At 47.1% G+C, this 25,545-nt stretch overlaps 3 long non-coding RNA genes across 5 annotated transcripts; all 3 read right to left on the bottom strand.

Moving 5' to 3' along the window:
- Positions 1 to 5,055: 5,055 nt before the first annotated feature.
- Positions 5,056 to 9,912, bottom strand: LOC309891688. Its single transcript, XR_014319544.1, has 5 exons — positions 9,879 to 9,912; positions 8,539 to 8,649; positions 8,370 to 8,419; positions 7,883 to 7,976; positions 5,056 to 6,966 (listed from the first exon to the last, which is right to left on the bottom strand). It is a non-coding gene; the product is annotated as an uncharacterized lncRNA (long non-coding RNA).
- A 599-nt stretch (positions 9,913 to 10,511) lies between these two features.
- LOC309891687 lies at positions 10,512 to 16,819 on the bottom strand. Its single transcript, XR_014319543.1, has 5 exons — positions 16,360 to 16,819; positions 14,544 to 14,840; positions 10,932 to 10,992; positions 10,721 to 10,771; positions 10,512 to 10,590 (listed from the first exon to the last, which is right to left on the bottom strand). It is a non-coding gene; the product is annotated as an uncharacterized lncRNA (long non-coding RNA).
- A 304-nt stretch (positions 16,820 to 17,123) lies between these two features.
- LOC309891686 lies at positions 17,124 to 24,406 on the bottom strand. Of its 3 annotated transcripts, none has more exons than XR_014319541.1 (17): positions 24,345 to 24,406; positions 24,135 to 24,184; positions 23,928 to 24,004; positions 23,337 to 23,390; positions 21,934 to 23,236; positions 21,282 to 21,375; positions 21,037 to 21,172; positions 20,199 to 20,328; positions 19,981 to 20,019; positions 19,775 to 19,861; positions 19,585 to 19,639; positions 19,352 to 19,500; positions 19,204 to 19,258; positions 17,788 to 17,900; positions 17,620 to 17,667; positions 17,454 to 17,520; positions 17,124 to 17,367 (listed from the first exon to the last, which is right to left on the bottom strand). It is a non-coding gene; the product is annotated as an uncharacterized lncRNA (long non-coding RNA). The 3 variants fall into 3 exon arrangements; XR_014319542.1 differs by having other exon boundaries at positions 20,250 to 20,328; XR_014319540.1 differs by having other exon boundaries at positions 19,775 to 20,019.
- Positions 24,407 to 25,545: the final 1,139 nt, after the last annotated feature.

Below are 25,545 nucleotides of genomic sequence, written 5' to 3'. Positions count from 1 at the left end.
AAACCCAAAACATTAGGATTCTCAAAGCCCTAAACAACAAAATTAGAACGCTTGAAGCCTTAACCCCAAAATTAAGATGCACAAAACCCAAAGCCACCCCAAAACAGTAGGATGCTCAAAACCGTAACTCTAAACATTAGGACGCTCAAAACACAAACCAAAACCCAAAACTTTAGGACGCTCTAAGCACAAACTGAAAACATGAAGACACACAAAACTTTAACCCAAAAATTAGGATGCTTAAAACCCAAAGCCCTAACACAAAACATTAGGATGCTCAACACCATAACCCAAAAAACTAGGATGCTCAAAACCCTAACCCTGGAGAACCTAACCTGAAAAAAAAAAAAAAAAAAAAAAAAAAAAAAAAGGATCTTAACACACTAACCCTAAGTAACTGACCAAAAATAAAACCCTAGTACCCTAACCCTAAAAAACATAGCAACACTCCATCCCAAAAAAAAACAAAAACAAAAAACAAAAAAACCTCTAAAACACTAAAACACTAACCCTGAAACCATTAAAACCCTGTTAAAACTCCAACCCAGTTATACACCAGTTACCTCCCTTAAGGGATATAGAGGAGCTCTCTCAGATACGGCAGTACTACTTCTCGTGCATGCAGCCGGTGGTCGGTCTCATTCTCGTGCTGATGGTGTTGAAAGCTGGGGCAATGGTGGTACTGCTGGAGATACCACAGCCACCGGAGGTGGATTGTTAGGATATGGAGATGGTAGGTTATCCAACGGCTCCCGTTTATTATCTTTTCCTTTTTCCTGTTCTTGTTCTTCTTCAAATTTCTTATCTGCTTTTAGTGTAAATATTGAGGCTGGAAAAGGACATGAAGTCCTCCTGATCCATAATCCTGCATAATCACTTTCTTCCCAGCAAAAAGGTTCCCTCGAATTAACATGTGTATTTAAGGCCTGACAAATACAGTCTTCAAAGGATCCAAAAGCAGGCTGAAAGATATGTGGTGTTAAAGGCTCCTTTGGCCATTCTATCACACAATACTGGACCGTTTTTTATTTACTTTTTCCTTTTCTGGGGCCCCTCTCGTTCCAATTTCTAACCGTTATTCCTAATGGACTTTCTGGTGGTATGTCTGGTAATTTGCTCCCTTTCTTCTGGTCCCTGGTCTTCGATTTTGTCTGACCCATCTAGGAATGTTACTGTGGCAATTCCCACAGCCCTTGGTTACCTTAATAAGAATGTCTTACAGAGGATTTAAGATCTATCGCCCACCCACAAATCCTATAGGAATCCCTTCGTTCCTTCACTGGCCAAGTCCCTAGCAGGAGATTGGAACCGTGGTTAGAAGACCTCCACAATCGCTTCGGAACTGAATTCCGTCTCAGTCACACTCTTACACACACAGGCAACCGAAACCCACCCAACAGAACAGTATACGCTTTAAACGCTTATGACTCCATTGTCTTCATTCAGATCTTCACACGCAGAATTACGGGCAAAATATAGTGCTGCAGCCAGCAAGGGAACTGAAAAAAAATCAAAACCTTTGCTTACCTTTATTCAGGTGCAAGATGCCATTAGTCCCGACCTGACTCGAACAGCAGCCACCAAATGGTGGGGCGCCTCTCCTAGATAAAGTAAGAATTCAGGAACCAAAGCCCTCCCGGACAAGCCCCCAGTTGTCATACATGACTGGGTCCCAAATTGGATTGCAATTAAATTTTACAATTTATTAAATGAATAGAGGTAAACAAGCAGTTGTGCGCAAACAGATATACTGTGACAGCTGCCCTTCAGCACGTGCCCAGAGACAGACTGGATGTCTTTGCCTAAGCAGTCCGGACAATGTATTAGTACACCCATGCACTGCCACGTTAGCTGTCATCACTAACTGTCAGGCAGGACAGCTCCAGACCAAACACATACACACACAGGCACGCCACAAACACTAAAACAAAACACACAACACAAGGCACAAGAAAAAGTGAGCCCCAGAGGGAAGCCCTATGGCAACAGCAAGTCAGAACAGGTGCTCTGCAGCAGACCCCAGGAGAGACTCAACAATCAGTCGCATCGCACCCGAAGGCTGCCGCACACTCTGAGAAACCAAACCTACCAGTCCTGAGCAGCTCCCCACCTCCTCCTGCCAACCACGCTCAGCACACACACTATTTGCCCCTCAAAAAAACAAAACCTTAGAACATACACACACGAAAAAAAAAACATCTGAGATCCATAAATGCCAAAAAGACGTGCACGCACAGCAGCCCCTGCAGAGGTAATCACAGACTTACCCTTTGCAGAGGAAAGAGCAGACTCTGATAGAACCCTGCTCAGGCTCTTGGTAACGCTGCATCTAAACTGCCAAGCCACATGTACCATGAAATGAAGCTGGTTTTAGTCCCCTGGAAAATTACACAAGTAGGTTTGTACATCTAGAGATTAAAATATAGCTCAAAAAACAGAAGCGTATCCCACCATCGCAAAGAACAGTGAGCCAGCAACCTCTACTAAATATCCCTCTGTTAAGTGAATTCCAAGGACTTAGAAATCCAGAAATCCATAGACTCCAGCCTGCCTAGAGAACCCTGCAGCTGACTGAAGGAAAACAAAGCACTTACCCCAAAGAGCAGCCCAGGCAGAAGGAGCTCTCTGATGCCATGCCTGGGGCTCATATACCATTTGGCCCTGCCCAGCACCCAAACCCAATCACATTGTAAAGGGGAGGGACAAAGCACAAGGAAGTAGGAGCAGAGCAGGAGCAGCAGATTTTCATTTTCTTTTTTTTTTTTTTTTTTTTTTTAAATCTGCTTTACCTGAACAACATGCAGAGGACAAGAGACCTGGGGTGTTTCTAGAAGCAACAATCCCCATGCTTTTGCTGCAGCTTTTAATATTAAAAGGACAACACAACCAGTCAAGTAACTGGAACTTTTTCAAATGGAATTACGTCAAACAGGTTCATCATCACTTGCAAAAACAGAGAACCAGCATTCACTAGCATGCCAGAGCTAATACCCACCTCCTGCACAACGCTCACTACTACTAATGCAACATATCATTGTGCAATACCTCTCTGTTCCTGGTTCCTTTAACTCACCTGCTCAGTAGCTCCAACTGAGAAATGTGCCCGGTCAGCACCACGCTGAAATGTGCCCGAACAGACTTATTCTTCAGTGATGAAGAAGGTGACCCTGCTCAGTCTCTTGGCAGTACTGCACTTATGTGGTCAAGAAACCGTACCCCACGGTTTCCCAAAAACAACGTACCTGGCAACCCCTCATAAACATACCTCAAATATGTGAATTCCATGCACATAAAGCCTAGAAGGCTTTATGGTCTAAAGACTCGACAGACAGCAAACACACAGGCAAAAGCTCCAGAAATATAACAAACCGCCCCTAACCCTGAGAAAGGCCACTGCTTATATGCCCAATGCTGCCATTTTCAGATACATGCTCACACAGGGAGCCTCCATGATACATTTCTCCTAAACCCTGCTCCATCACTTTGCCACCAAGGTTGTGACTTTGATAAGATTTGACATATAGGCAAAGACTCACAAAAAGCCCTGTAATTCTGCAAAAATCATAAGGGACCCAGAAACACAAAGCAAACACACAAAATAACATCGCCATACTATCCGTAAAACTGCTGTAATAACTACTCACCTGAGGAAGAGCTGCGTGCAATACAGGCACCTACTACTTAGATTGCTTTACTATGACAGATCCTACCAGTTGCCACCTCGAAAAGATATGCGTACCGGTTTCTACTTGAAAATGCATCAGTCCATAGAGTCTGACCCACCTAAAGAACCCTGCAACTGACTGAAGGAAAAACAAAGCACTTACCCCAAAGAGCAGCCCAGGCAGAAGCAGCTCTCTGATGGCACACCTGCAACTCAGTTACTATTAGGTCCCACCTGGAACCTGAAGCCAATCACATGGGAAAGTGCAGGGGGAAAGCACAAAAAAAGCAGAAAGAAGAGGAACAGCAGCTGTGGTTTTATTACCTTATTTATATGGCTTAGCTCAACAGCATGCAGAGGGCAGACAGGAGAACTGGGGTGTTTCTAGAAGCTACAATCTGTTGTCGACGGAAGGAAGACACAGACACTCAATATGAGTGAACAGTGAACTTCAACTTTAATGGATAGCTCAGTCGCCTTTTATCTAGTTCGAACATAATCAACTCATACATATTGCAAAAACTAAGCTCAGGATTGGCTAACACTTTCCTATCTTGTCAGTTAGTTCCTCCCTCTTTTAGCTACCGTCCCGCCTTAGGGACTTTCCCAACCACACAAGGGCATCGTGTCCTTGGGCCTGATTGGTTCTCAACCGGCTGCGCACGTGCCCAGGCTCATATGAGTTGAGTACGGTACCTCCCCTAGCCCATGACCTCCTAACTGCTCAACATCCACGTGTCCTACCTCACTTAACCATTCCTCCACAATTCCCCCGTTTTTATTTTGTGCTACAAATACCTTCTCTGTGAGTTGCTCTAGTTTCTTAGTTAGGCAGTTAAAGGTTACATATGCAGCAATTATAATCAATATAATTATAAGTAGAAAGCAAAGTCCCTCTTTAACTAACAAAACCCATCCACCCATGTTCCCAAAAACAGATTTAAGCCAACCTTCAAACCAACTATCTTGTACTACAATTTTTTGTGTATGATCCCTTAACCATTTCAACTGGTCGTGAATTGACTGACCATGGTCGGAAAGATTAAAGCAACACACTCCTTCTACATCTTCACACCCATGTCCCTGAGCCAAGAACAAGAAATCAATAGCGGCCCTATTTTGCAGCACAGCGTGCCTTAGGCTTTCCGTGTCTTGCGACATTTCAGAAAGAACTTGTGTGGTTACATTTGACTGTTTAACAGCCCAACAAGCAAGCTTATTTATGCTAGCCAAAGCGTGTGCAGTTCCTACAGTCAGAAAAAGATCCATTAAGCAGAGTAATACGGGCAGAGTATGGTGCTAACATTTCACTCAGTTCCTTTGGATCCCCTATCGGGACCCCCAAACAAGCATGTTCTGAAAGGGTACATAACATAACACAACTGTACAACTTAACCCTAATAACACTACAATTACTGTAAGCACTTAATGGTAACACAATTAATAGTAAGTAACACAACTTAGTAGTAACACACTTAAACCTAATCACTTGATGGTGATCAAAGGCTGTTCTTGATAGTCGTCGAGGTGTCACAGCCCACGTCATTGTCAGAATGATTATCAGGAACCTCTTCCTGGTCGTCTTCGGCGTGTGCAGATTCTAAAGCTGCTTCAGTCCACTTTGCAGTGATCCACTGGGTACCTGTTTCTGGCACCACTTCAAAATCTCTATAACATTTTATAACATTTTTGCAAGTAACTCTTTAACCACATTTATCACAATACTACATGCAATGATGATTGACACCACAGTGAACAAAATCCTTAATCCCTCTTTGACTAATCCCAGTAACCATCTATGCATTGTTTCAAACAAATCAGTAAACCATTGATTGAAAGGATTGATACCATATTGACTCTTTCTCATGTGCTCTTTCAAGAAAGTAATGGATTTGTGAATTGACTCATTACGATCAAAAAGTTTTAAACAGTACGTTCCCTTAAGTTTCTCCAAGTGGCTACTTCGCACAATGACTCCATACTTGTGAAACATGATTTTGCTCGACCAGTACTAATTTCCTATGATTTCAGCCTGCACTATGGCAATAAATGCGCTCTCACTAACACAGTACACAGCACACTCACACACCCAGAGGCCTCTGGCACGTCTCACTCTCAATCATACCACAACCTCAATCATACCACACGAATATAATTTAGAATGATAAGCAAACAAACAAGTATTGCCTCTCATTGTGTTCCTCGTGAAGTGACTTGCAACACTTTGTTTTAAAACCTTACCCTTACACAAATACTTTCAACACAAAATACCTGGACATTTAAGAATAACACATACAATTATTAACACTCCAGTTAGTATCCCTTTTTCATTGCAAGGTAAACCTCTTATAAAAAGAATGCCAGAGAGAAGCAGTACAGCCGCCGCTGCTTCCATGGTTACATCAGACAGGCTGCAGGGTCCTGATGTCCGTCCCTCTGCTCTGTGCCGACTCGCCACACGGTGAGGGTCAGCTGCCGTTCGATTCCGCGGAACTCCGAGCGCAGCACTGCTCGTGGCGGTGACTGAGGGGGGCGGAGGCTCCCACTGCCCCGTAGCCCCCTGAGGCAGCGTTATCGTTCTCACTGAAGGCGGCAGTGGGCAATCCCCAGCTCCAACACTTCCCGGCAATCCCAGTCGCTCTGTAGCAGCAGTAGCGACTCTCTGCTCAGCTTGATGTATAACTAAGGCGTTAGTGACTGCTCTCCAAGGCTTCAATAATTTTTTAGCAGCCTTATTTTCATTAATAACTTCATCAAACAATTTGTCCCCAAATTTACGCCACTCTGTTTGTTGAAAAACTGTATCAGGATTGATAAAACAACCCTGCATTACTCCATATGCTAATAATCCTGGTAAATCCTTTTTGCAGTCTATATCTGAAGTGATCCGCTTTTCTAAAAAGCATTCGAGCAAAGCATACGCCGCTTGTCTCTCCATACCTTTATATACGTTGGTTGCAGCCTTTGCAAAGACCTCGGCGGCGCTTCTCCGGCGGGACCCTTTATAGGCTCATCCCGGGTGCAGGGACTCCCTTCCACCTTCCGAGCTGTGGGTGCGGGGACTCCAAGTTTTCGTCCCTTTCACCTTTCAGACCTCGGCGACGCATGACCGGCGGGATCCTCTCCCGGGTGCGGGGACTCCACGTCCCTTTCACCTTCCCGACGCGGGTGAGGGGATTCTTGTCCCTTCCACCTCCTGGGCTGCGTTGCAGGACCGGTTCCTCCCTTATTCCGTCCAACCGTGGCCCAGGATCACCGCCAGCAGTGTCCAAATCCCGTTCAGATCGGTCCCTGTTCGGGCGCTATTTGTTGTCGACAGAAGGAAGACACAGACGCTCAATATGAGTGAACAGTGAACTTCAACTTTAATGGATAGCTCAGTCGCCTTTTATCTAGTTCGAACATAATCAACTCATACATATTGCAAAAACTAAGCTCAGGATTGGCTAACACTTTCCTATCTTGTCAGTTAGTTCCTCCCTCTTTTAGCTACCATCCCGCCTTAGGGACTTTCCCAACCACACAAGGGCATCGTGTCCTTGGGCCTGATTGGTTCTCAACCGGCTGCGCACGTGCCCAGGCTCATATGAGTTGAGTACGGTACCCCCCCTAGCCCATGACCTCCTAACTGCTCAACATCCACGTGTCCTACCTCACTTAACCATTCCTCCACAACAATCCCCATGCTTTTGCTACAGCTTTGAATATTAAAAGGACAAAATGACCAAGCAAGTAGCTGAATTTTTTTTTTCATCTGGAATTAGCTCAAGCTTTTATTTACATAGAAAGAAAAGTCTAGGAGCAGAACTGATTACATGCCAAAGAAGAATTCAATTCCATTCCACTCACAGGAAAAATCACTTACTTCAGTAAGCTGAGAACCAAAAGGCTATGCTGATGTGTTAAAACACATTACAGGACACTGGGTCCAGGCCCTCCGCTGCACCCACTTAAAATCCATCCCTACACTCCCCAAGGTACAACCCCAACCCAAACACAGACGCAGCATTTCAGCTTCAACACAGTTTTGGGAACTGGTAGAAAGGACACCTCATCCTCAGCAAGGTGTGCTCAGGCTACACAGGACAGGGCTTTGGGCACCTCTTTGCCTACCAAAGAAGACAGCCATCAGCACCTGCTTTGTTCAGATTCTAAAGACTAACATCACAGTCCACATTGCCTGGGACACCTGATAAACAGAAGAGAAAGCAGCCATACCGTTTTCAAGCCATCCCTGCACGTATTGCTCCTTGATGATCTGCAACCTCTTCTCAAATCCTCAACCGCTTCTGTGGAGAGCCTGCCATGGCACCTGCAAAGCAAGATGGATACCCTTCGCAGTCACCTCGTGCTACTTGGCAGTTCTGCTCCAATCCAGCTCACAAACAGCCCGCCCTTCTCGTGCTGCTCTTTAGAGTGCAGCTTAGCCCCTCTGAGCCTGTGCGACACACCTGTGAAACAAAAAGAAAAGCATAGGCCTAAGCAGCATCCAAAGCCACAGCACAGCTAGGACAGTTACTCTCATCTGCTCCCTTACCTCGGCCCCCTCACCTGCCCTCGAGGCAGATGCTTCCATCTGCTCTCTTAAGCCAGCTACAACACACCTCTGAAATATAAACAGGATTTTTACTGTATTTTGTGTAGTTAACTAACTGCAGTGACAACTGCACCCCTAAAGTACCTGCTACATCTGTTCATCGCTCACCTTGCCGAAAGCAGCTATGCTCAAGTCCCACGTTGTACACTGTGTTGCAGCTTTAACAAATGAAAACAGTTACAATATAATCATTCAGCTGCCAGCATTAGAACCCATCCCTCAACAACAGCAGGGACCCCATTTACAAATTATCGTTTCAAAACAGCAGCGCCATTACCTCAGCACCTCAGAAGTAGATCAAGCCTGTCACTGAGCTGCCTACGGAGCGCTGAACAGTTCCAGAAGGAGCTCTTTCCTGCGACAGGTTCCTCCGAAGGTTTACACTCTACTGGGGACAGGAGAGAAATAAAAATAAAACTTTCAAAACCCCTTATCTGTAAGCTTTCAAGATTCGACAGACCTCCTCAAGCACACCATTCAAGCACTATGCAAACAGCTGCTCACAAGCAGATATACTCTCCCACCTCCACATCTGCCAAACACCACAGAGATGACTGTGCCAGCTGCCCTTCAGTACGTGCCCAGAGGCAGACCGGATGCCTTTGCCAAAACAGTCCAGACAATGTATTAGTATACCCATGCACTGCCACAGTAATCACTAACTGCCAGGCAGGACAGCTCCAGACCAAACACATATACACAGGCACGCCACAAACACTACAAAACACACAACACAAGGTGCAAGAAAAGGTGACCCCCCATAGGGAAGCTCTATGGCAACAGCAAGTCAGAATAGGTGCTCTGCACCAGACCCAAGGAGAGACTCAAATGTCACGACACACGACTGGAAGCAACTGCCAGAACTGGGATGATGGAGGCCTAAAAAGCCTGCCTTCAAGACAAGAGACCAGAAGGATGGGGACTGAAAACCCCATAAGACGACGCTCAGGAATTCAATTCCCAACAAGAGCTCCTGATGCGGCCCAGATGACTTCTGCAAGAGTGAGGATGGAAACAGATGCGATCTCAAACCGAATATGATGCACGAGACCTGAAACAGACCTGCTCTTTAAGCAGTGACTGCAACACAAGAAGTGCTCAGATCAGAGTCATGATGACAAAACAAGCACTGAGGCCCTTCAGCACCGCTACCAAGTCGCCTGTCTGGTCAGTCCAGTGTAAAAAGCTAGGAGGATATCAAGACCTAAGAAGCACAGAACAGACATCGCAGAAGCAACACAAGACAGACAAACAGAAGGAAACTGTCCTGCCTGGCACACGCACTCACTCTACAAAATAATCCCGCTGCTTCTATTAGCCTGGTGACCCAGCCACAAGCAGCCTGAACGTGACCCAGCCTGAGCCACCCTCACCGTGGAACCAAGTCTAGTCAGCCAGCTGGCTCCATGCTGCTCTGACTCCCAGCTCCCATTAGCCACCCCAGATATGCAAATACCAGGTGCCCCCCAACTTAGCTCTCAGGTTGCTGAATGGTAAAGTCCCTCCGCTTCAAGAAATGCACAGGCACTGATTGTCATCTTAGTCAATTGCCAGGCTCATCATCAGCTGCAAAAACAGAGTACCAGCATTCACTAGGACACCGGCCCCATTGCTCACCTTCTCCACAATGCTGACCACTACTGATGCAACATACGATTGTGCTCACGTGTTCCTCTCCGAGTCCAAGCTCCAACAGTGCAGCCAGCGTCATCCACACCACCTGGGAAAACAAAGGGATTAAATTATCGTTGCGTTCACAAGAAGTCAGCCAATGGTGGTTTTTTTTTTTTGTTATTGTTCTTTTTTGTGTGTGTGTTTCCTGTATTTATTTATTTTTTTAGTCTGCTTTAGCTCAACAGCATGCAGAGTGCAAACAAGAGAACTAGGGTGTATCTAGAAGCAACAATCCCCATGCTTTTGCTGCAGCTTTTAATATTGAAAGGACAATACGACCCAGCAAGTAACTGGAACTTTAACTGGAATTAGCTCAAACTTTTATTTACATTGAAAGAAAAATCTAGGAGCAGAACACATTATACACCAACAAAATTAATTCCATTTCATCCCCAGAAATAAATCACATACTCTCATCCCCTCCTGTACCTCAGCCGCTTGCCTGCCCCACGTGGCAGATGCTTCCATCTGTTCCCTTTACCCACTTATAGCACCTTTAGAAGGCAAACTGGAATTTTACTCTATTGGATGTAGGAAAATAACTGCAGTGACAACCGCGCCCCAAAACCAACAGTTACCTCTGCTCATCACGCACCAGAGTCACTGCAGAGGCAGCTCGGGTCAAGACGTCCTGCACTGCGCACTGCGTTTCACCCTGAACAAAGGAAAAACACAGGCAGAAGATAAACATTCAGCTGACAGCAGTAGCACCCATCCCTCAACAACAAAAGGGACCCCATCTTGAGTTTTAACCTTTCAAAACAGCAGGCCACTTGCCTCTGTACCTGCAAATTAGGTCCAAGCTTGAAAGGAGCAGCCAGCATCACCCACACCACCTGGGAAAACAAAAGGACAAAATGACCACTCTTCTTGCGAGCACACACCTGCCACACTGCTCCTCTATCCCACACAGCCTCACCTCGGACCCTCACAGGGAAACACCTGAGCGTCTTCCCTTCGCTTCAGATATGGGATGACCAGGCTGACAACACTCACCTTCCCTCAGAGCTTCGTGACATGAGGATTTCCCTTCCCTGTCCACGACTGCACAAAGCACCTGCAGACACAAGAGAAACGCACACTCTGAGGCACCTCACAGCCACAGCGTACCTGCTGCAATACCTCTCTCTTCCCAGCTCCGGTACTTCAGCTGCTCACCAGCTCTAACTCAGATTCTTCGCTCACAGCGCCACAGCAAACTCTGCCCGGGCCACACAACACACACTACACAAGCTACAATGGCTAAGACATACAAGCTGGAACATTCCTGCCCAACAATCAGTCGCATCGCACAGGAAGGCTGCCGCACACTCTGAGAAACCAAACCTACCAGTCCTGAGCAGCTCCCCACCTCCTCCTGCCAACCACGCTCAGCACACACACTATTTGACCCTCAAAAAATAAAAGCTTAGAATATACACACACACAAAAAAAAACACTGAGATCCATAAATGCCAAAAAGACGTGCACGCACAGCAGCCCCTGCAGAGGTAATCACAGACATACCCTTTGCAGAGGAAAGAGCAGACTCTGATACAACCCTGCTCAGGCTCTTGGTAATGCTGCATCTACACTGCCAAGCCACATGTAGCATGAAATGAAGCTGGTTTTAGTCCTCTGGAAAATTACACAAGTAGGTTTATACATCTAGAGATTAAAATATAGCTCAAAAAAAAGAAGAGCATCCCACCATCAAAAAAAAAAAAAAAAAAAAGAGCCAGCAACCTCTACTAAATATCCCTCTACTAAGTGAATTCCAAGCACTTAGAAATCCAGAAATCCATAGACTCCAGCCTGCCTAGAGAATCCTGCAACTGACTGAAGGAAAACAAAGCACTTACCCCAAAGAGCAGCCCAGGCAGAAGGAGCTCTCTGATGTCATGCCTGGGGCTCATATACCATTTGGCCCCGCCCAATATCCAAACCCAATCACCTGGAAAAGGGAAGGGACAAAGCACAAGGAAGTAGGAGCAGAGCAGGAGGAGCAGTAGCTGTTTTTTTTTTTGTTTTGTTTTGTTTGTTTATTTGTGTTTTTTTTTTTTTTAAATCTGCTTTACCTGAACATCATGCAGAGAACAGACAAGAGACCTGGGGTGTTTCTAGAAGCAACAATCCCCATGCTTTTGCTACAGCTTTTAATATTGAAATAACAACGCGACCAGTCAAGTAACTGGAACTTTTTCAAATGGAATTACGTCAAACACGTTCATTATCACTTGCAAAAACAGAGAACCAGCAATCACTAGCATGCCAGAGTGTTGTCGACAGAAGGAAGACAGGGACACTCAATATGAGTGATCAGCAAGCTTCAATTTATTGGATAGCTCAGACGCCTTTTATTCCTTAACATATAATTAGCTCATACATATTACAAAAGTTAAGCTCATGATTGGTCCCCCTACGTCCTTATCTTATCAGCTTCTTCCTCATCCTTTCGACCGAAATAACACAGTTGGTACTTTCCCAAACCGCCAACGGATATTGTGTCCTTGTGTGTGATTGGCTCAAACAAGTTGTGTGCGATGTTTGTCCAACTTGTGAAGATTCAGCTGTTTTATGTCTACGTGACCTATCTCAGTTAACCATCCCTCTACAATTCCCCCGTTTTTATTTTGGACTACTAATACCTTTTCTGTGACTTGTTCAAGCTTCTTAGTTAAGCAACCAAAAATTATTCGCGCAGCTATTTTTATCAATATAACTATAAGCAGAAAGCGAATTCCCTCTTTGATTAGACTCACTAACCAGTTAGACAGACCCCCAAAGATGGACTGCAACCAATTGTCAAGCCAACTAGGTTGTACTGTAATTTTCTTTGTGTGCTCCATCAACCATTTCAACTGGTCATGAATCGATTGACCATGATCTGAAAGATTGAAACAACACATTCCTTCAAAATCTTCACATCCATGTCCTTGCGCTAAAAGCAAAAAAAATCAATTGCAGCCCTATTTTGTAACACAACATGCCTAAGACTATCCATATCTTGTGCCATTTCGGTAATAATTTCAGTTGTTACATTTGATTGCTTAACAGCCCAACAAGCAAGCTTATTAATGCTAGCCAAAGCATGTGCAGTTCCCACTGCTGGAACTAATGAAGCAAATATTCTCTCAGCAGCGCCCCATAATTCTACACCATCGTCACAGTCAGAACCTAAAGTCTTAAGAGCTCGTTTGGATCTCTGCGACAAGCTCTGGTTCCAGAGACTGTGTAAGTCCGGGGCGAACAATGTGAGTCGCCCTAGATAACATGGACCCCCAAACGCGTTGGCAGGTATTCCTTGCCATGCACAGTCCCCGCAAATCAAAAACATGCCAGGTGGCAGAGCCTTTGCAGTGTCATTATTCCACATCAGATTGTTATTAGATTTTACTTCAGCTCCCAAAGCCCCCAGTCCTTGACTCCGTACTTGTGAAACATGATTTTGCTCGACCGATCGCAACTAGTCCTGCTAGTTGCTTACAATCGACTCCCCATTTTTCTAAAAAGCACTGTAATGAATCTAGGGCTACTTCGTCCTTCATTTTCCTATGATTTTTTGCCGGCACTCATTTCCTATGATTTCAGCCTGCACTATGGCAACCTGCACTATGGCAATAAGCACGCTCTCACTAACACAGTACATAGCACACTCGCACACACACAGCACAATTGCACACCCAGAGGCCTCTGGCACATCTCAATCTCAATCATACCACAACCTCAAACATACCACAAGAATATAATTTAGAATGATAAGCAAACAATACGTGCGGCCAATATAATTTAGAATCATAACCAAACCAACAAGTATTGTCTCTCATTGTGTTCCTCGTGAAGTGACTTGCAACACTTTGTTTTAAAACCTTACCCTTACACAAATACTTTCAACACAAAATACCTGGACATTTAAGAATAACACATACAATTATTAACACTCCAGTTAGTATCCCTCCAGCAGCTGAAAACATACTGTTTGTCTGCAGCTTCAGGAGATCTTTGCTCCTGTGGCGAGCAGCTGAGAGTGGAGTCCCCTCCGAGCAAAAACGCTCAGGGTGCACCTAGGGGCGTCCACGCCGCAGCCAATCCCCGCAGCCGAGCAGTGTCTCCTCAATTCTGCTGGTGGTCATTTGGCAGTGTAATCTGCGTCTCTGCACTCCTGCCCCGCAATAGAGCTAAGTCGTCATTACTAATCCATAGAATGTGGCAACCCCACGGAATCTTATCCAGAAACATAGTTATAACACCGATCTGCGGACAAATAGTCTTTTTTGCACTGCAAGATAAACCTCTTATAAAATGAATGCCAGAGAGAAGCAGCACAGCCGCCGCTGCTTCCATGGTTACGTCAGACAGTCTGCAGGGTCCTGATGTCCACCCCTCTGCTCTGTGCCGACTCGCCACACAGTGAGGGTCGGCTGCCGTTGTCCACTGATGCCTCTGGTCTACTGTAGCAACCCGATCTCGGATGTCCCGCATCGCACCGCGATTACTTCAATTTCCCGTGTCCCTCCGCAATTCCTTTTTCCGCGTCCCTCCGCAATTCCTTTTTACAGTCTATACCCTGCGTGCTCCGCTTTTCTAAAAAGCACTTGAGCAGATCATACGTCGCTTGTCTCTTCATACCTTTGTTTACGTCAGCACTGTTGCAGCCTTTGCAAGACCTCGGCGACGCATGGCCGGCGGGACCCTCTATAGGTGCTCCCAGGTGCGAGGATTTAGCATTTTCGTCCCTTCCACCTCCTGAGCTGCATTGCAGGACCTGTTTCCTTCCCTTATTCCATCCATCCGTGGCTCGCAGGTTCACCGCCAGCGGGGTCCGTGTTCGGGCGCCATTTGTTGTCGACGGAAGGAAGACAGGGACACTCAATATGAGTGATCAGCAAGCTTCGATTTGTTGGATAGCTCAGACGCCTTTTATTCCTTAACATATAATTAGCTCATACATATTACAAAAGTTAAGCTCATGATTGGTCCCCCTACGTCCTCATCTTATCAGCTTCTTCCTCATCCTTTCGACCGAAATAACACAGTCGGTACTTTCCCAAACTGCAAACGAATATTGTGTCCTTGTGTCTGATTGGCTCAGACAAGTTGTGCGCAATGTTTGTCCAAATAGTGAAGATTCAGCTGTTTTATGTCTACGTGACCTATCTCAGTTAACCATCCCTCTACACCAGAGCTAATACCCACCTCCTGCACAACGCTCGCTACTACTAATGCAACATACAGTTGTGCAATACCTCTCTGTTCCCAACTCCTTTATCTCACCTGCTCAGTAGCTCCACCTGAGAAATGGGCCCGGGCGGCGCCGCGCCGAAATGGGCCCGGGCGGCGCCGCGCCGAAATGGGCCCGGGCGGCGCCGCGCCGAAATGGGCCCGGGCGGCGCCGCGCCGAAATGGGCCCGGGCGGCGCCGCGCCGAAATGGGCCCGGGCGGCGCCGCGCCGAAATGGGCCCGGGCGGCGCCGCGCCGAAATGGGCCCGGGCGGCGCCGCGCCGAAATGGGCCCGGGCGGCGCCGCGCCGAAATGGGCCCGGGCGGCGCCGCGCCGAAATGGGCCCGGGCGGCGCCGCGCCGAAATGGGCCCGGGCGGCGCCGCGCCGAAATGGGCCCGGGCGGCGCCGCGCCGAAATGGGCCCGGGCGGCGCCGCGCCGAAATGGGCCCGGGCGGCGCCGCGCCGAAATGGGCCCGGGCGGCGCCGCGCCGAAATGGGCCCGGGCGGCGCCGCGCCGAAATGGGCCCCAACAGACTTATTCTTTAGACATGAAGCAGGTGACCCTGCTCAATCTCTAGGCACTACTGCACTTATGCGGTCAAGAAACATTACCCCACGGTTTCCCAAAAACAACGTACCTGGCAACCCCTCATAAACATACCTCAAATATGTGAATTCCATGCACATAAAGCCTAGACGGCTTTATGGTCTAAAGACTCGACAGACAGCAAACACACAGGCAAAAGCTCTAGAAATATAACAAACTGTCCCTAAACCTGAAACAGAATACCCCTTACATGCCCAATGCTGCCATTTTCAGATACATGCTCACACAGGGAGCCTCCATGATACATTTCTCCTAAACCCTGCTCCATCACTTTGCCACCAAGGTTGTGACTTTGATAAGATTTGACATATAGGCAAAGACTCACAAAAAGCCCTGTAATTCTGCAAAAATCATAAGGGACCCAGAAACACAAAGCAAACACACAAAATAACATCGCCATACTATCCGTAAAACTGCTGTAATAACTACTCACCTGAGGAAGAGCTGCGTGCAATACAGGCACCTACTACTTAGATTGCTTTACTATGACAGATCCTACCAGTTGCCACCTCGAAAAGATATGCGTACCAGTTTCTACTTGAAAATGCATCAGTCCATAGAGTCTGACCCACCTAAAGAACCCTGCAACTGACTGAAGGAAAAAACAAAGCACTTACCCCAAAGAGCAGCCCAGGCAGAAGGAGCTCTCTGTTGGTATACCTGCAACTCAGTTACTATTAGGTCCAACCTGGAACCTGAAGCCAATCACATGGGAAAGTGCAGGGGGAAAGCACAAAAAAAGCAGAAAGAGGAGGAGCAGCAGCTGTGGTTTTATTAACTTACTTGTAAGGCTTAGCTCAACAGCATGCAGAGGGCAGACAGGAGAACTGGGGTGTTTCTAGAAGCAACAATCCCCATGCTTTCACTGCAGCTTTGAATGTTGGAAGGACATTACCACCAAGCAAGTTACTGAAGCTTTTCCTGCTGGAATTAACTCAAACTTTTATTTATGTAGAAAGAAAAATCTAGGAGCAGAATAGATTACACGCCAAAAAAAAAGTCAATTCCATTCCACTCACAGGAAAAATCACTTACATCAGCAGGCTATCTGAGAACTAAAAGGCTATGCTGATGGGTCAAAACACACTACAGGACACTGGGGCCGGGACCTCCGCTGCACCCACTTAAAACCCATCCCTACACTCACCAAGGTGCAACCCCAAACCAAACACAGACGCAGCGTTTCAGCCTCAACACAGTTTTGGGAACTGATAGAAAGGACGCCTCATCCTCAGGGAGGCATGCTCAAGCTACACAGGACAGGGCTTCGGGCAACTCTTTGCCTACCAAAGATGACCGCCATCAGCACCTGCTTTGTTCAGATTCTAAAGACTAACATCACAGCCCACATTGCCTGGGATACCTGATAAACAGAAGAGAAAGCGACCATACCATTTTCAAGCCATCCCTGCACATGTCACTCCTCAATGATCTGCAACTTCTTCTCAAATCCTCAACTGCTTCTGTGGAGAGCCTGCCATGGCACCTGCAAAGCAAGATGGATACCCTTCGCAGTCACCTCGTGCTACTTGGCAGTTCTGCTCCAATCCAGCTCACAAACAGCCCGCCCTTCTCGTGCTGCTCTTCAGAGTGCAGCTTGGCCCCACTCAGCCTGTGCAAGACACCTGCAAAAGAAAAAGAACAGCATATGCTGAAGCAGCATCCAAAGACACAGCACAGCTAGGACAGTTACTCTCATCTGCTCCCTTACCTCTGCTCCCTCACCTGCCCTCGAGACAGGTGCTTCCATCTGCTCTCTTAGGCCAGCTACAACACCCCTAAAATATAAACAGGATTTTTACTGTATTTTGTGCAGTTAAGTAACTGCAGTGACAACTGCACCCCTAAAGTGCCTGCTACATCTGTTCATCGCTCACCTTGCCAAAAGCAGCTCTGGTCAAGTCCTGTGTTGTACACTGTTTCACCTTAAACAAATGAGAACAGTCACAAGATAACGATTCAGCTACCAGCATTAGTACCCATCCCTCAACAACACAAGGAACCCCATTTACAATATTATAATTTCTAAACAGCAGCCCCCATACCTCAGCACACCTCAGAAGTAGATCAAGCCAGTCACCAAGCTGCCTACGGAGTGCTGAACAGTTCCAGAAGGAGCTCTTTCCTGCGACAGGTTCCTCCAAAGGTTTACACTCTACTGGGGACAGGAGAGAAATAAAAATAAAACTTTCAAAACCCCTTATCTGTAAGCTTTCAAGATTCGACAGACCTCCTCAAGCACACCATTCAAGCACTATGCAAACAGCTGCTCACAAGCAGATATACTCTCCCCCCCCCCCCCAACATGTGACAAACAACACTGAGATGACTGTGCCTGCTGCCCTTCAGTACGTGCCCAGATGCAGACCGGATGTCTTTGCCAAAACAGTCCAGACAATGTATTAGCACACCCATGCACTACCACGTTAGCTGTCATCACTAACTGCCAGGCAGGACAGCTCCAGACCAAACACATACACACACAGGCACGCCACAAACACTACAAACAAAGCACACAACACAAGGCGCAAGAAAAAGTGAGCCCCAGAGGGAAGCCCTATGGCAACAGCAAGTCAGAACAGGTGCTCTGCACCAGACCCTAGAGGAGACTCAAATGTCACAACATGAAACTGCAAGCAACTGCCAGAACTGGGATGATGGAGGCCTAAAAAGCCTGCCTTCAAGACAACAGACCAGAAGGATGGGGACTGAAAACCCCATAAGATGACACTTAGGAAATCAATTCCCAAGCAAGAGCTCCTGCTGCGGCCCCGATGTCTTCTGCAAGAGTGAGGATGGAAACAGACGCCATCTCAAACCGAATATGATGCACAAGACCTGAAACAGATCTGCACTTCAAGCAGTGACTGCAAGACAAGTGCTTGCATCAGCCCTACAATGATGAAACAAGCATTTAGGAACTTTGGTGTGGCTACCAAGTTGCCCATCTAATCTCTCCAGTGGAAGAAGGAAATGTGGATATCAAGACCTGAGGAGCATGAAATATATGTTGATCATATCAAAACACGTTTGATACAAACAAGTATTACACACACAGAAGGGATTCCTTTAAGCTCCCACTGCAAGACGAGAGGTGCTCAGTTCCCAGTTGAACATCAGCAATATTCCAATGATGTCAAGTGTTCAGTACCCTCAGGATGACTTAGCCAGGGCCTGCTGAGCACCAAGAGCAACAGCACAGTACAGCACAGACAACACAGAACACAGATGACAAGCTGGGACTGCCCTGCCTGCAGTGTGTTCACACTGTACGTGACAGAACTCCCCACACATAATCTCTCTGCCTGACCTGATCAATCCTGAAAGGCCCCATCCAAAGCAATGACTTAAAAGCACAGACCCTCGCCCTATGGGTGCATTCACAACCCCAACTCAAACATAGCACTTGCCCCTGCCCCCAACTTAGCTTGGAAATGCTGGGAGGCAGGTTCCATCCTCACCAAGGAACACAAAGACTAGCCAGGACATTGCTTCAGGCACAAGGCTCCTCTTCACCTGCAGAAATGAAGTGCCATCAGGCACCAGCACACTAGCCAAATTTCTTCCAGTGAAACAACCTCCTCAGAAACAAAACAGTAGTCAACTGACCTGCTCCGCTACTGAAATCAGATAGACGCCCTTTAAACAACTCCCCAACATGCAGTATTTGCCCCTGGACTTAATTCTCAGGGCTCAGAATCAACCATCAACGTGGACCACAGAGGCCAGCTAGGATGTTCCCAGCACCTTCTTCGTCCCTGAAAGAGAGGAGTCACCCAGAAATGCATCAAGAGACTTCTACACCAAAAACAATACCCGTTTTCCAACTTTTCTCCACTCACCTTCCCGATCCAGGCTTAGCACTTCCATTCAGTGTGCCGAACCAAGGTCATGGGGCTTAGACCAGGAAGAAAGAACAGACACACATGACAATCCACAAAACAGTCTATACCCACTCCTTTCCTCCCCTGCTGCAACAGCCAAGAAGCCCCAGAGCCACGTGCTCCAACGCAGTACCACCGCTTCGCTCACCTAACATCCCAAGGAGATGCATCATGCTCCCAGCTCCTCTTGTGCTCTGAGCATCTCCAGCATTTCAGGAACGGGAACCGCTGACGTCTGGCACATGTCAGAAACGTACTCTGCTGTCACAAGGCACTTGCAAAGCCGGCCCGACAGGTGAAGCAGACTCACACAGTCCACCGACCAACTCGGGGCCCCCACTGCTGTCCACTCACCCTCATGCTTCATTCAAGCTTCCGTGCCTACGCCCTGAGCTACAAGAAACAAAGAGAGAAGGTCACATCCACAATGGATACGCAAACAGTGCGGCACATGCAGAGGACTCAAACACAGAGACCAGAGCCAGACAAATAAAAAAAAAAAAAATGAAGTCCACAAATGCCACAAGGCCATGAATGCATAGCAGCCCCGGCAGGGGTAATGACAGACATACCCTTCGCAGATGAAAAAGGTGACCCTGCTCAGTCTCTTGGTAATACTGCACCAACGCGGTCAAGCCTCTTCTAGCATGTAATCAAGCTGGTTTTAGTCCTCTGGAGAGTTACACAAGTGGGTTGATTCATCTAGAGATTAAAATACAGATCAAACACAGGAGCGTATCCCAACCATCCCAAAAAACAGTGAGCCAGCAGCCTCTACTAAATATCCCTCTATTAAGTGAATTCCAAGCACTTAGAAATCCAGAAATCCATAGACTCCAGCCTGCCTAGAGAATCCTGCAACTGACTGAAGGAAAAACAAAGCACTTACCCCAAAGAGCAGCCCAGGCAGAAGGAGCTCTCTGACGGCATACTTGGGGCTCATATACCTTTTGGTCCCACCCAGCACCCAAACCCAATCACCTAGGAAAGGGGAGGGGCAAAGCACATGAAAGTAGAAAGAGGAGGAGCAGCAGCTGTGGTTTATTTACTTATTTATAAGGCTTAGCTCAACAGCATGCAGAGGGCAGACAGGAGAACTGGGGTGTTTCTAGAAGCAACAATCCCCATGCTTTCGCTGCAGCTTTGAATGTTGGAAGGACAACACAACCAAGCAAGTTACTGAAGCTTTTTCAGCTCGAATTAGCTCCAACTTTTATTTCGGCAGAAAGAAAAATCTAGGAGCAGAACAGATTATACACCAACAAAATCAATTCCGTTCCACTCGCAGCAAAAATCACTTACTTCAGCAGGCTGAGAACCAAAAGGCTATGCTGATAGGTCAAAACACACTACAGGACACTGGGGCCAGGCCCTCCGCTGCACCCACTTAAAACCCATCCCTACACTCACCAAGGTGCAACCCCAAACCTAACACAGACGCAGCATTTCAGATTCAACACAGTTTTCGGAACTGCTGGAAAGCAGGCTTCATACTCAGCGAGGCGTGCTCAGGCTACACAGGACAGGGCTTTGGGCACCTCTTTGCCTACCAAAGAAGACCGCCATCAGCACCTGCTTTGTTCAGATTCTAAAGACTAACATCACAGCCCATGTTGCCTGGGACTCCTGATAAACAGAAGAGAAAGCAGCCATACCCTTTTCAAGCCATCCCTGCACGTGTCGCTCCTCGATGATCTGCAACCTCTTCTCAAATCCTCAACCACTTCTGTGGAGAGCCTGCCATGGCACCTGCAAAGTAAGACCCTTCGCAGTCACCTCATGCTACTTGGCAGTTCTGCTCCAATCCAGCTCACAAACAGCCCGCCCTTCTCATGCTGCTCTTCAGAGTGCAGCTTGGCCCCACTCAGCCTGTGCGACACACCTGTGAAACAAAAAGAAAAGCATAGGCTGAAGCAGCATCCAAAGACACAGCACAGCTAGGACAGTTACTCTCATCTGCTCCCTTACTGCTTCCCCCTCACCTGCCCTCGAGGCAGATGCTTCCATCTGCTCTCTTAAGCCAGCTACAACACACCTCTAAAATATAAACAGGATTTTTACTGTACTTTGTGCAGTTAAGTGACTACAGTGACAACTGCACCTGTAAAGTAACTGCTAGATCTGCTCATCGCTCACCTTGCTAAAAGAAGCTGTGGTCAAGTCCCGTGTTGTACACTGTGTTTCAGCTTTAAGAACTGAAAACAGTCACAAGATAATCATTCAGCTGCCAGCATTAGCACCCAACCCTCAACAACACAAAGGGACCCCGTTTACAAGATTATCATTTCAAAACAGCAGCCCCCATACCTCAGCACACCTCAGAAGTAGATCAAGCCAGTCACCGAGCTGCCTACGGAGCGCTGAACAGTTCCAGAAGGAGCTCTTTCCTGCGACAGGTTCCTCCAAAGGTTTACACTCTACTGGGGACAGGAGAGAAATAAAAATAAAACTTTCAAAACCCCTTATCTGTAAGCTTTCAAGATTCGACAGACCTCCTCAAGCACACCATTCAAGCACTATGCAAACAGCTGCTCACAAGCAGATATACTCTCCCCCCCCAACATGTGACAAACAACACTGAGATGACTGTGCCTGCTGCCCTTCAGTACGTGCCCAGAGGCAGACCGGATGTCTTTGCCAAAACAGTCCAGACAATGTATTAGCACACCCATGCACTGCCACGTTAGCTGTCATCACTAACTGCCAGGCAGGACAGCTCCAGACCAAACACATACACACACAGGCACACCACAAACACTACAAACAAAACACACAACACAAGGCACAAGAAAAAGTGACCCCCGGAGGGAAGCCCTATGGCAACAGCAAGTCAGAACAGGTGCTCTGCACCAGACCCAAGGAGAGACTCAAATGTCACAACACGCGACTGGAAGACACTGCCAGAACTGGGATGATGGAGGCCTAAAAAGCCTGCCTTCAAGACAGACCAGAAGGATGGGGACTGAAAACCCCATAAGATGACGCTTAGGAATTCAATTCCCAAGCAAGAGCTCCTGATGCGGCCCAGATGTCTTCTGCAAGAGTGAGGATGGAAACAGACGCCATCTCAAACCGAATATGATGCACAAGACCTGAAACAGAACTGCACTTCAAGCAGCGACTGCAACACAAGAAGTGCTCGGATCAGAGTCATGATGACAAAACAAGCACTGAGGCCCTTCAGCACCGCTACCAAGTCGCCTGTCTGGTCAGTCCAGTGTAAAAAGCTAGGAGGATATCAAGACCTAAGAAGCACAGAACAGACATTGCAGAAGCAGCACTACAAGACAGACGAACAGAAGGAAACTGTCCTGCCTGGCTCACGCACTCACGCTACAAAATAATCCCGCTGCTTCTATTAGCCTGGTGACCCAGCCACAAGCAGCCTGAACGTGACCCAGCCTGAACCACCCTCACCGTGGAACCAAGTCTAGTCAGCCAGCAGGCACCATGCTCCTCTGGCTCCCAGCTCCCATTAGCCACCCCAGATATGCAAATACCAGGTGCCCCCCAACTTAGCTCTCAGGCTGTTGCATGGTATAGTCCCTCCGCCTCAAGAAATGCACAGGCACTGATCGTCATCTTAGGCAATGGCCAGGCTCATCATCAGCTGCAAAAACAGAGTAACAGCATTCACTAGCACGCTGGCCCCATTGCTCACCTTCTCCACAATGCTGACTACTGCTGATGCAACATACGGTTCTGCTCACCTGTTCCTCTCCAAATCCAAGCTCCAACAGTGCAACCAGTATCATCCACACCACCTGGGAAAACAAAGGGATTAAATGATCGTTGCATTCACAACACATCACCCAATGGTGTTTTTTTTTTTTATTGTTGTTTTTTGTGTGTGTGTGTGTGTTTCCTTTATTTATTTATTTTTTAGTCTGCTTTAGCTGAACAGCATGCAGAGTGCAGACAAGAGAACTGGGGTGTTTCTAAAAGCAACAATCCTCATGCTTTTGCTGCAGCTTTGAATATTAAAAGGACAATACGACCCAGCGAGTAACTGGAACTTTCTTACCTGGAATTAGCTCAAACTTTTCTTCACATTGAAAGAAAAATCTAGGAGCAGAACAGATTATACACCAACAAAATTGATTCCATTTCATCCCCAGAAAAAAAATCACATACTCTCATCCCCTCCTGTACCTCAGCCGCTTGCCTATCCCACGTGGCACATGCTTCCACCTGTTCTCTTTACCCACTTATAGCACCTCTAAAAGAGAAACTGGAATTTTACTCTATTGGATGTAGGAAAATAACTGCAGTGACAACCGCACCCCAAAACCAACAGTTACCTCTGCTCATCACGCACCAGAGTCACTGCAGAGGCAGCTCGGGTCAAGACGTCCTGCACTGCGCACTGCGTTTCACCCTGAACAAAGGAAAAACACAGGCAGAAGATAAACATTCAGCTGACAGCAGTAGCACCCATCCCTCAACAACAAAAGGGACCCCATCTTGAGTTTTAACCTTTCAAAACAGCAGGCCACTTGCCTCTGTACCTGCAAATTAGGTCCAAGCTTGCAAGGAGCGGCCAGCATCACCCACGCTCCTGGGAACACAAAAGGACAAAATGACCACTCTTCTTGCGAGCACACACCTGCCACACTGCTCCTCTATCCCACACAGCCTCACCTCGGACCCTCACAGGGAAACACCTGAGCGTCTTCCCTTCGCTTCGGATAAGGGATGACCAGGCTGACAACACTCACCTTCCCTCAGTGTTTCGTGACATGAGGATTTCCCTTTCCTGTCCACGACTGCACAAAGCACCTGTAGAGACAAGAAAAAAAACACACTCTGAGGCACCTCGCAACCAAAGCGTACCTGATGCAATACCTCTCTCTTCCCAGCTCCTGTACTTCAGCTGCTCAACAGCTCTAACTCAGATTCTTCGCTCTCAGCGCCACAGCAAACTCTGCCCGGGCCACAGAATACACGCTACACAAGCTACATTGCTTAGGACACACAAGCTGGAACGTTCCCGCCCAACAATCAGTCGCATCACACAGGAAGGATGCCGCATACTCCTAGAAACCAAACCTACCAGTCCTGAGCAGCTCCCATCCTCCTCCTGTCTACCACGTTCAGCACACTGTTTACCCCTCAGAAAACCAAAAACATAGAACATACACACACACAAACAAAACAAAAAGAACAGAGCTCCACAAATGCCAAAAAGACACGCACACACAGCAACCCCGGCAGGAGTAATCACAGACTTACTCTTTGCAGATGAAAAAGGGGACTCTGATACAACCCTGCTCAGTCTCTTGGTAATGCTGCATCTACGCTGCCAAGCCACATGTAGCATGTAATCAAGCTGGTGTAACTCTCCAGGGGACTAAAACAAGTGGTTTTAAACATGTAGAGTTTAAAAATATAGGTCAAAAACAGGAGAATATGCGGCCAAACCAAAAAAAAGTGAGCCAGCAGCCTCTACTAAATATCCCTCTATTTCAAGCACTTAGAGATCTAGAATTCCAAGCACTTAGAAATCCAGAAATCCATAGACTCCAGCCTGCCTAGAGAACCCGGCAACTGACTGAAGGAAACACAAAGCACTGACCCCAAAGAGCAGCCCAGGCAGAAGGAGCTCTCTGATGCCATGCCTGGGGCTCATATACCTTTTGGCCCCGCCCAGCACCCAAACCAAATCACCTGGGAAATGGGAGGGGCAAAGCACAAGAAAGTAGAAACAGAGCAAGAGAAGTGGCTGTTTTTCTTTTCCTTTCTTTTTTAAAAACAACTTTATCTCAAAAGCATGCAGAGAGCAGCCCAAATATTTGCAGTGATTCTAGAAGCAAAAATCGCCTTTGGCTTTTTCTGCAGGTTTTAATTTTGAATTGACAATATCACCAAGCTAATAACTGAAACTTTTTGAACTGGAATTACTTTAAACAGGCTCATCCC

The sequence above is a fragment of the Aythya marila genome (genome assembly GCF_965140915.1).
Source record: "Aythya marila genome assembly, contig: HAP1_HAP1_SCAFFOLD_361, whole genome shotgun sequence".
Lineage (NCBI taxonomy): Eukaryota > Metazoa > Chordata > Aves > Anseriformes > Anatidae > Aythya > Aythya marila.
This window is presented reverse-complemented; position numbering and strand designations above follow the sequence as displayed.